The 11,136-nt window shown below is 35.7% G+C and overlaps 1 pseudogene; it reads right to left on the bottom strand.

Annotated features, from left to right (window-relative positions):
- Positions 1 to 270: 270 nt before the first annotated feature.
- LOC123856716 (prothymosin alpha-like) lies at positions 271 to 603 on the bottom strand (annotated as a pseudogene).
- Between the last annotated feature and the right edge of the window lie 10,533 nt (positions 604 to 11,136).

Raw genomic sequence — 11,136 nt, 5'->3', positions numbered from 1 at the left:
GAAACACATTTTCTTTTTAAAGTACTTTTAAGAAAAAGAGCAAGACCTTGGAAGTTTGGGTTCTTTTTCCTCCCCCACTGCAGATTCTCATTATGGTTTAGGGTGGCAGGGTGCATGTGTCCCCTGCTGTGGCGCTGGCCGCATGGGGCAGCGGGCAGGACTGTCCATTCCAAGGTGGACTGCATTTAGATTCTGACATGGGAAGCGGAGGGTGAATATGTCACGGAAGTGTTTGTTTTTGTTAAGTGTAACTTTTCGTTTTTTTGCTGTCTAGTCATCCTCATCAGTCTGCTTCTTGGTGTGGACATCGTTATCCTCATCATCTTCACCTGCCCGTGTGCCCGTAGCTGTCTCAGCCTCCTGGTCTTCCTCTCTACCCTCTTCCTCACCATCGCCTTCCTTCTCTTATTCTTCCTCTGTTTGCTCCTCCCTTCTTCCTCTTCTTCATCTTCCTCTTTGTCAGCCTTCTGCTCCCCACTTTCCTCTTCAGCATTCCCATCATCATGCATGTCTCTTCCATTCTCACCCCTGCACAACTTCCTTTTTCTCCTGTAAGTCCTTGGTGGTGATTTCAGAGCTGGTGTCCACGGCTGTGTCTGACATGATGGGACAATCCAGTAATTCAATGTAGCAGAGTAAAAGGAAAGCGGGATTTGGAGGACTTTGATGATGAAGCTGCCGGAGTCTACAGTGGAGGTGGTTGCAGTGAGTGAGGAGCTGGACTGGAAACAATGCAACGTTGCTGTTTCAGAGCAGCCAGTGGGGTCAGATACGTTTTAAATTACGATGTCCTTTGACAGATGAATGGATAAAGAAGATGTGGTATATATATACAATGGAATATTATGCAGCCATCAAAAGGAATGAGATCTTGCCATTTGCAATGATGTGGATGGAACTGGAGGGTGTTATGCTGAGCGAAATAAGTCAATCAGAGAAAGACATGTATCATATGACCTCACTGATGAGGAATTCTTAATCTCAGGAAGCAAACTGAGGGTTGCTGGAGTGGGGGGGGGTGGGCGGGATGGGGTGGCTGGGTGATAGACATTGGGGAGGGTATGTGCTATGGTCAGTGCTGTGAATTGTGCAAGACTGTTGAATCACAGATCTGTACCTCTGAAACAAATAATGCAATATATGTTAAGAAAAAAAAAAAGAAGAAGATAGCAGGAGGGGAAGAATGAAGGTGGGGAAATCAGAGGGGTAGACGAACCATGAGAGACGATGGACTCTGAAAAACAAACTGAGGGTTCTAGAGGAGACAGGGGTGGGAGGATGGGTTAGCCTGGTGATGGGTATTAAAGAGGGCACATTCTTCATGGAGCACTGGGTGTTATGCACAAACAATGAATCATGGAACACTACATCAAAAACTAATGATGTAATGTATGGTGATTAACATAACAATTAAAAATTAAAAAAAAAATGATGATATCCTCCCTGGTGCTCTGGAACTCAGACCCTAGGAAAGAGGATTTCCTCATATAGGTAACAAATGTCAGTAGGAATAAGGGCTATTAGTCTCCAGAGTGAAATATAAATCTGCCTTTATCTGCATAGCCTGCTCTCACTAAGGGCCTCTCCTTTATCTTCCCCCAAATTAGAACATCATCCTTTGATTAAATCAATTACAAGTAACCTTGAAAAGCTAAGATATTGAACTACTATTATCTTCTAAAAAGAAAAAGCTCCACAAATTTATATATTTTATAAAATACATTGTCATAAACATGGATCAGGTAAGTTTTGCTACAGAAGTGGAAACTAGATCTGGAGCTTGTGGTATTGTGTGAGAAGGTAAACTTGAAAGTGGTGTTACTGTAGTAGATTCACAGGCTGGCAGAGTATAGCATAAAGCCAAAGGCATCAGGAGACGATAAGAAGGAGCCTCCAAAGAAACTCAGTAGTTCCCTAATAGGAGGAGCAAGCTCTGGAGACAAGCTCTGCCATTTCATTGATTGGAGCCAAACTTGTTTCAGGACTGAGTGACTCTTAAAATACCAGGCTGGGTCTGGATTTGACAGAAACTAAATCTAAGGAAGATATAATCTTCAATGTTCATTTGCTTGTTCTCTCCTGGAAATTTCTAAATGCAGCTCTGTATAACAAACCTGGAATATTGAGCTGAAACTTTGTGCTTGCAAAAACTCACATCTCTCTCTTGGGAACCTTGGAATGAGGACTTTGTGTGTGTGTGTGTGTGTGTGTGAGAGAGAGAGAGTTGTGGAGTGGGAAAGAGGAGGGGATGTGAAAGAAGGCAAAGGACAGGAACCATTTGTGATTATTCCCTCTTTCCTCTTTTCTCTTAGCTATTGTAGGTATCATGGAGGAAGAATTTCCTCTGCCCTTTAAGTTCTCTCTAGATGGACTAAGAATCAACTTAACATGAGACAGATTAACAGGAGAAAATCAAATTTAATAGGATAAGTATAGGAAATCCACACAGACATGAAATTCTAGATTGTCAGGCAACATGTTGCTTATATGAGCTGAGGAGAGGGGTAGGCGTCTGAGGATACAAAGGGGAGAAAGACCATTAGCAGGAAGGTGAGAAGAGATGTTTGGAAAACAAAGATTGCTCTATGATGTAGATAATTATCTTAGGTAAAGAGGAATCTCTGTTAATAGTTTTTCCTGGTATAAGCAAGCAGTTGAGGATATGGTAAAGAGGTATTCCTGAATCTTCGGGGGTTTTTTTGTTTTTAAACTCAAAATAGCATTCATGCCAAAGTGACCCATCTTGGGGTGACCTGCTCCTACATAGGGGAAGATAAATAATTTTTTCTCTACCTTTCTAGGTTCTTGTTTGAGATCCCCCTCACCCCACCCCTTTAAAAAAAAAAAACAGCTTTACAGGAGAAAAACCAACAAAAGTTTAATAACATGTATCCCCTATGTACATGGGAGAGACCCAGGAAAACTGAGCAACTTTCTCAAATGGTGGCATAAGCCACCACTTCAAACACCATCTCTAGTTAAAAAAAAAAAAAATGTTGGAGGTAGGGAACCAGTTATGGGAGGCTACCAGGAAAAGCACAGTAAACAAGGGTAAATTATTACACAGATTTAGGCCCTTGCCTTTACTACTGATAAGACTTTCTAGAGATTTAGTCATCCTTCTCTTCCTGGTACAGGTAGGGGGACACCCTTGCAAATAAATATTTTTCTTATAAGTGTAAAAGTCTTTTACAAAAGGGTAACTTAGTTTTCAGAGCTTTTTTGTGTCTGCTACTTCTTAAAAAAATAACTAACTCAAGATAATTCTTATGTCAAAGAAGCATATTTTGGGTTGGCAAATTCTGCTCTCCTTCAAGAGATACCCAAGAAAACTGTGTAAATCTCTGAAATGGCTCAAGCCATCACCATAAACAGCATCTTTGGGTAAAAACAAAAGAAATATTTGCGTGGGGTAGTGTAAGGCCAATTAAGGGAGGTAATAAGGAAAGCACAGTAAACAAGGGTAAGGTTGTTGTACAGATTTAAGTCATTACCTTTACCGTGGACAAGATTCTCTTGTGATTTAGAGTCTTCCTTTTCTTCTTGGTAAAAAGAGAGGGAGACACCCTTACAAATGGAGATTTCCCTTATAAATGTAAATTTATCTTACAAAAGTATAACTTCTAATCAGTTTTCAAAGCTTCTCTGGTGTCTGTTATTATTTATTAAATGATGTACAATGTAATATTACTCAGTCATCAGAAAGGATGAATACCCATTATTTGCATCGACATGGATGGAACTGGAGGAGACTATGCTAAGTGAAATAAGACAAGCAGAGAAAGACAATTATCATATGGTTTCACTCATATGTGGAACATAAGGAATAGCACAGAGGACATTAGGGGAAGGAAGGGAAAACTGAAGGGGGGGAAATCAGAGGGGGAGATGAACCGTGAGAGACTATGGACTCCAGGAAACAATCTGAGGGTTTCAGAGGGGAGGGGGGTGGGGGGATGGGTTAGCCCAGTGATGCGTATTAAGGAGGGCATGTATTGTAACGAGCACTGGGTGTTATACACAAACAATGAATCATGGAACACTACATCAAAAACTTATGAAGTACTGTATGGTGACTTAACATAATAAATTAATAAATAAATTAATTAATTAATTAATTAAAAATAAATAAATATCTGCATGATAGGTAACATGGTATGAACTAATCTGATCCTAAATTAAATTCATGGAGAAAAAGAACAATAGGATTAATAATAAATTGCTTAATAATAATAAACAAAAAATGATGTAATAGTTTATTTTTTTCTTATTTCTTTTTCTGTTTGTTTTTTTCAACTTTTGTTATTTAAAAGTAACCAGCTCAAGATACTCCTTATTCAAAAAGGCAAATCCTGGGGTGGCAAGTTCTGCTCCCCTTCACTGCCTCTATGTTATTGTCTCTAGTCAGTGTCCATTCAGAAAATGTTATGGGGCACCTGGGTGGCTCAGTCAGGTAAGCAACCAACTCTTAGCTCAGCTCAGGTCTTGATCTCATCAAGGTAGTGAGTTCAGGCCCTGCATTGGGCTCCATGCTGGGTGTGGAACCTACTTTAAAAAAAATGACATATTTGGGGTGCCTGGTGGCTCAGTCAGTTAAGCATCTAACTCTTGATTTTGGCTCAGGTCATGATCTCAGGGTCTTGAGATCAAGCCCCATGTTGGGCTCTGCAGAGAGCATGGACCTTGCTTAAGATTTTCTCTCTCCCTCTACCTCTACCCTTCTTTCCCTGCTCACACTCTCTCTCTCTAAAAAAAAAAAAAAAAAAAAAAAAAAAAAAAAAAAAAAAAATTATATGCTATTATATGGAGGAATTCCCAAAGAGCAAGCTCCAGTGGGTTCCTAACACACAGCTCTCAAGCTGGGCTCAGGCTGCAAAATTTGAACAGAGCAAGAGGATCATAAATAGGATTGTCAGGTGGATAGCTCTAAAGGATTACTCTCAGTCCCATTTGCTGGGAATTAGTGCTCCCAGAAGCAATAGAGGGTCACTTTTAAACTTGTGGTTTACATGGAAAAAAAAAAAAAGTTGGACGCTGTCCTCTGAGGGATTCCCTGACCACTCTTGAGACTGCTGGCCAGAGTCTATATGGAAGGGACAGCTGACTGTACATATTTAGAGTGATATCCTAGGCATTGGGAATACATGAAGAAAGACCACAAGTTATATGCAGTCTATGGTTTTGTTTTCCCAAGAGTTCTTTTGGGATTGGTTTAGAGCAGGGGCTTGACCCTATTAAAAGTTAGTTTGGCAAAAGAATGGTACCAAACCTATGCCCATCTAAGGAACTAATGAAATAATAAACTAGTTGAATAAGCCATATACATTCACAGAATGGAGTATTATTTAGCTATAAAAAGGGATGGATATCTTCATATAGAAAATATCTTTATATAGTTTCATCTTCAAGTTAAAATGTTAAGTAAAATGAAGCAGAATAGAAAATTATGTGTAAAGCAGGCAACCATTTCCCAAGAAAAATATGAATAATAAAAACATATAAATTTTTCTTATTTTAAAAAAGGCATAAACTATATTTTAAGAATTATTTATGTATGATTCAAGGAACAGAATATTTTGGAAGGCATCTAGAGAAACTAGACTTTTATGCATATTTTTTTAATATCCCTAAAATTAAAATCAAATTAATTAATTTAACTGTATATATAGTTGGTGAAAAATCACAGAGAGGGCATATTACAAGTGACCTTAAAAACATACTAATTGAATTGAATATCCCTAATTTTCTTAAAGATTTGATTCTTAAGGATTAAAAAGACCACTCTTTCCACCCCCAAAATATCCTTAAAAGGCATTCTATAATCATTTTTGTTGCATAGTGGTGGTATTCTTTTTTTTTAATTAAGAAAATAATATTGAGTGATTATCAAGAACAAATTATGTTGTGGAAGAAAGGCAAAAAGTTAGAAGCCTGAGGAAAATTTTATGAAAAACAAACTGGGGTCATTAGTTACTTAATAAAGAGGAAAAGATTAAGCTAACAAATAAGAACCTTGGAGATGATGTAAATATAAATATTGCCATTAGAACCCAAGAAAGTGAAATTTAGTGGTAAGGTGTTTGTTTGTTTGTTTGTTTTTAATTATGAAAAGATTTCAACTTTACAGAAAAGTAGAGAATAGTATAGCAAACAACCATGTATTTACAATTTAAATTTAATAGTAATGCTTTATTGTATTGCTTTCTCTCTCTCCCTTTCTCTCTCTCTCTCTCTTTGCAAATATATTTTAAAATAAAGATATCATTACATTTTACTCTGAAATAAGGTAGTATGCTTCTCTAAAAAAATCAAGACTTACACCAATACAAATTTTACTGTTGGGATCTGAAAACCCCTAGAAGACATGCCTGGGGGTTTAGTTTGGAGACTCAGGTGTGCAAGCTATGAACTTTAGCATAATAGTTTGGGATAGTAAAGGGGATTTTTAAAAGTTGTTTAAAAGATTTAGAAATGGAAAAATACTGATCTGAATGCAAGGACCTGAAAAAGAGACAGAGATATCTAAATCATATACTATTTGGTGTATGATTTAACCATTTTTCCTATCTCCCACAGTGTCTTAATTTAAATTTGCATATTTTTAAATTTAGATGTAATTGACATATGGCACTATGTTAGTGTCAGATGTATACCACTATGATTCAATGTGTATATATTGCAGAATGATCACCATGAAAGTCTAGTTAACTTCAATCACCATACATAGTTATAGTTTTTTCTTGAGATGAGAACTTTTAAAATTTAACAACTTTCACATATACAATACATTATTGTAAACTATAGTTACCATGCTGTATGTTACATCCTTTTGACTTATTTATTTTATAACTGGAAGTTTATATCTTTTGACATCCTTTACCCATTTTGTCTACCGCCACCCCCTGCCTCTGTCAACTACCAATCTGTTCTCTGTACCTATGAGTGTTTTTATTTTCTTTTTAGGTCCCACATATAAGTGAAATCATATGGTGTTTGTCATTTTCAGTCTGACTTATTTTATTTAGCATAACGTCCTCAAAGTCCATCCATATTGTCACAAAGGACAAGAGTTCCTCCTTTTTTATGACTGAATAATATTCCATGTGAGATATATATATCTCACAGTTTCTTTATCCATTCATTTGTCAGTGGACACTTAGGTTGCCTCCATGTCTTGCGTATGGTAATTACTGCTGCAATAAACATGGAGGTGCATATCTTTTTGAGTTAATGTTTTTATTTCCTTCAGATACGTATCCAGAAGTGGAATTGCTGGATCATATGGTAGTTCTATTTTTAATTTTTTGAGGAAACTTCATACTGTTTTCCTTAGTGGCTACACCAATTTACATTCTCACCAACAGTGCATGAGGGTTCCCTTTCCTCCACATCCTTGCCAACACTTTTTACTTATTACCTTTTTGATGTTAGTCATTCTCACAGGTGTGAGGTAATATCTCATTATGGTTTTGATTTACATTTCTCTGATGATTAGTAATGTTGAGCACCTTTCCATGTACCTGTTGGTCATCTATGTGTCTTCTTTGAAAGACAGAAATGTCTATTCACTTCCTCTGCCCATCTTTTAATCAGATTTTTTCTTGGCTATTGAGTTGTATGAGTTCTTTATATGTGTTGTATATGACCCTCTCATCAGATATATGGTGTACAAATATTTTTTTTTTCCATTCAGGAATTTGCCTTTTTATTTTGTTGATGTAGTGATGGTATACTTATTTTGAGATGGTTTTGATTGTATTTAAAAGGGAAATTAATAAATTAAGCTGATGTCACTGAAAGCCAGGAATTCCAGTGAGGGAGAAAGATTTAAAGATGTAGCATTGAATAAGGCTAAATAAAAATCCAGTAGTTATAAATCTGAATCGGGATTACCAACATGAATATATGATTTATTTTATCTTTAAACCAATATATATTATTTACAAATCCTTGGACACAATGTCCATCTTAGTGACAGTGGGCACATAACAGTTCCCAGGGAAAGTTATCAGGGTTGCATAAAGTTATAACTGGAAATATACCAAATGAACCTAGAACATCTTACCATACTAGAAAGCAAGGAGTTTGTTAGATTATAGTCCTGTTAACAGACTCAGAATCAACTAGAAGAGGCTCCCACTGGTCAAAGAAGGGGTAACTTGAAAACCAATAAAGTCATTAACTTCAATCGGTAGAAAAAATTTATGTTTATGAGTCCAAAATGTTATTAAAACAAAAATAATGCCTTGGTTAATAATGTTATTAGAGTAACATTGTTGGCAAAAAATTTGTAAATAAATTCATCATATTAAAAACTGTAAAGAGAAATATGTAAATACTAACTTGCCTTTCCTATACAAACTTCAACTGAAGAAAATCTAATAGTTTATGAAGGTAAATTTATCTTCATAGAACTGTCCCAGCTAGTTAATAAAAATGGAATGGCAGAATTAGAATATCACATTTTGGCAACTCCCTAACAAAATAATGAATCAAAACTGCAATCACTAATGACTGCTAACATTTTTTTAAAACATATTATATACTTTCTGATAGAAGTACACAATAGAACCTAGAAAATATTTTTCCCCAAAACTTAAACCTGAATTTAAACATTTAGATATTATTTATAGCATATATAGGAGCTAGAAGAAGCTATATATTATCAATAACACAGGAATACAATCAGTAAAATCCATAATATGGGAAACTTCACATTGAAAAACAATTCCTTTCTTATTTAACAACAACAACAACAAAATGCAAGGAAAAAAGGATAGAGGAAGCAACCTGTACGTTAAAATTTTAACAAATACATCAATAAAATTTCAGCATATGAATCTTATATGGATCTTTTTTAAAGTGCTTTTTTTGTATTTTAATTCCAGTTAGTTAACATACAGTGTTATTAGTTTCAGATGTGAAATATAGTGATTCAACAATTGTATACATTACTTGGTGCTCATCATGACAAGTGCACCCCTTAATCTCCATCACCTATTTAACCCACCCCCCCCACCTTCCCTCTCCTAACCGTCAGTTTGTTCTTTATAGTTAAGAGTCTGTTTTTTAGTTTGTCTCTCTCTCTTTTTCCCTTTGCTCATTTGTCTTGATTCTTACATGCCACATATGACTGAAATCATACTGTATTTGTCTCTCTCTGACTGACTGACTTCATTTAGCATTATACCCTCTGGCTCCATCCATGTTGTTGCAAATGGCAAGATTTCATTCTTTCTTATGGCTGAATAATATCTGATGAATAATAATTGCATCGGATATACAAGACCCAGTGTCTTAACACAATATTCAACACTGGTTGACACAAATATGACTCTAATATCCAACCATAATCAAGATTTTATTCTTTCTTATGGCTGAATAATATCTGAGATATATATATAATATATATGTGTGTGTATATATATATATATTATGAGTGTGTGTGTGTATATATGTGTGTGGATATATATATAGTTTGTGTGTGTATATATGTATGTGTATATATATACAGTATGAGTGTGTGTGTATATATGTATGTGTATATATATATAGTATGAGTGTGTGTGTATATATGTATATATACACACACATATACCATACCTTCTTTATCCATTCATCTATTGATGGATACTTAGGCTGCTCCCATTATTTGGCTATTGTAAATAATGCTGCAATAAACATAAGAGTGCATGCGTCACTTAGAATTAGTGTTTTTGTATTTTTCAGGTAAATACCCAGTAGTGAGATTACTAGGTTGTAGGATAGTTCTATTTTTTGAGGAAACTCTATATTATTTTCCACAGTGGCTGTACAAGTTTGCATTCCCACTAATGGTTCACAAGGATTCCTTTTTCTCCATATCCTCACCAAGACTTTTTGTTTCTTGTGTTTTGATTTTAGCCATCCTGACAGGTGTGAGATGATACCTTGATTTGAAGAAATAAGCATATAAAATTGAATTTATTTAAAAAATATTATTTAAGATATCGTTTTTTAAAGTATGGTAATAATATTACAGTTTTATTTTAAAACATTGTGAATGTGAAATTTGAATATAAATCATAGATAATTACAAAATTAAATGTTGAGTTGGGTCACTGTATTTAGTAAGAATATTCTTATTTTTAGAAGATAGTTGCTAAAATACTTATGGTGAAATATCAAGATGTATACAAGTTACTTTCAGGTGGTTTAGCAAAACAAGAAAAGAAAAATATGACTGCTAATATGGCACATTTGTAGCATTTTGAACATGCATCAAAAACTTGGTCTCTGGCCTTTCAGTAGGAAAGAGAGGTAGTCCAGTTATGAGAGATGGGGTAAGATCACTTCACTCTGTCTCTCCAATTAGTGCAGCTATAAAAACCTGGAAAGAATTCATGGAGCTATTCTGAGAGGTAAATAGTGATTGGAGGAAAAGATCAAAATTTAACTAACATCAAACTGATGGTTAGTTTTTTTTACCTATTATTTCCTTCCCACATCCCTCAGTCAGGTCATTCTGTGTCTCTAAATACAGTCTTTAGCTTAACATCTAATTTGTCTGATATAAAAGTTGCTACCCCCACTTTCTTTTGAGGTCCGTTGGCATGATAGATGGATCTCCATCCCTTCACTTTCAGTCTGGATGTATCTTTAGGTTCAAAATGAGTCTCTTCTAGACAGCATATGGATGGGTCCTGTCTTTTTATCCAATCTGCAACCCTGTGCCATTTTATGGGAGCATTTAGGCCCTTCACATTGAGAGTGATTATTGAAAGATGTGTATTTATTGTCATCATGTTGCCTGTGAAGTCCTTGTTCCTATAGATTGTCTCTGTAAATTTCTGTTCCATATCCTTCTTGGAGTCTTTCTCCTTTTATAGAACCCCCCTTAATATTTCTTTCAGGGCTGGCTTAGTGGTCACATATTCTTGCAGTTTCTGCCAGTCCTGGAAGCTCTGTGTCTCTCCATCCATTCTAAATGACAGCCTTGATGGATAAAGTATTCTTGGCTGCATGTTCTTCTCATTTAGTACCCTGAATATGTCTTGCCAGCCCTTTCTGGCTTGTGGGTAGGTCTGATGTTATTCTGATGTTCCTCCCTCTGTACATAAGGAATCTCTTCCCTCTAACTGCCCTTAAAATGGTTTC

This window comes from Mirounga angustirostris, unplaced genomic scaffold (assembly GCF_029215605.1).
Source record: "Mirounga angustirostris isolate CCGP_5_RB_7025 unplaced genomic scaffold, mMirAng1.0.hap1 SCAF_13, whole genome shotgun sequence".
Classification (NCBI taxonomy): domain Eukaryota; kingdom Metazoa; phylum Chordata; class Mammalia; order Carnivora; family Phocidae; genus Mirounga; species Mirounga angustirostris.
Note: the sequence above shows the minus strand (reverse complement) of the source record. Positions and strands in the feature narration are given on the sequence as shown.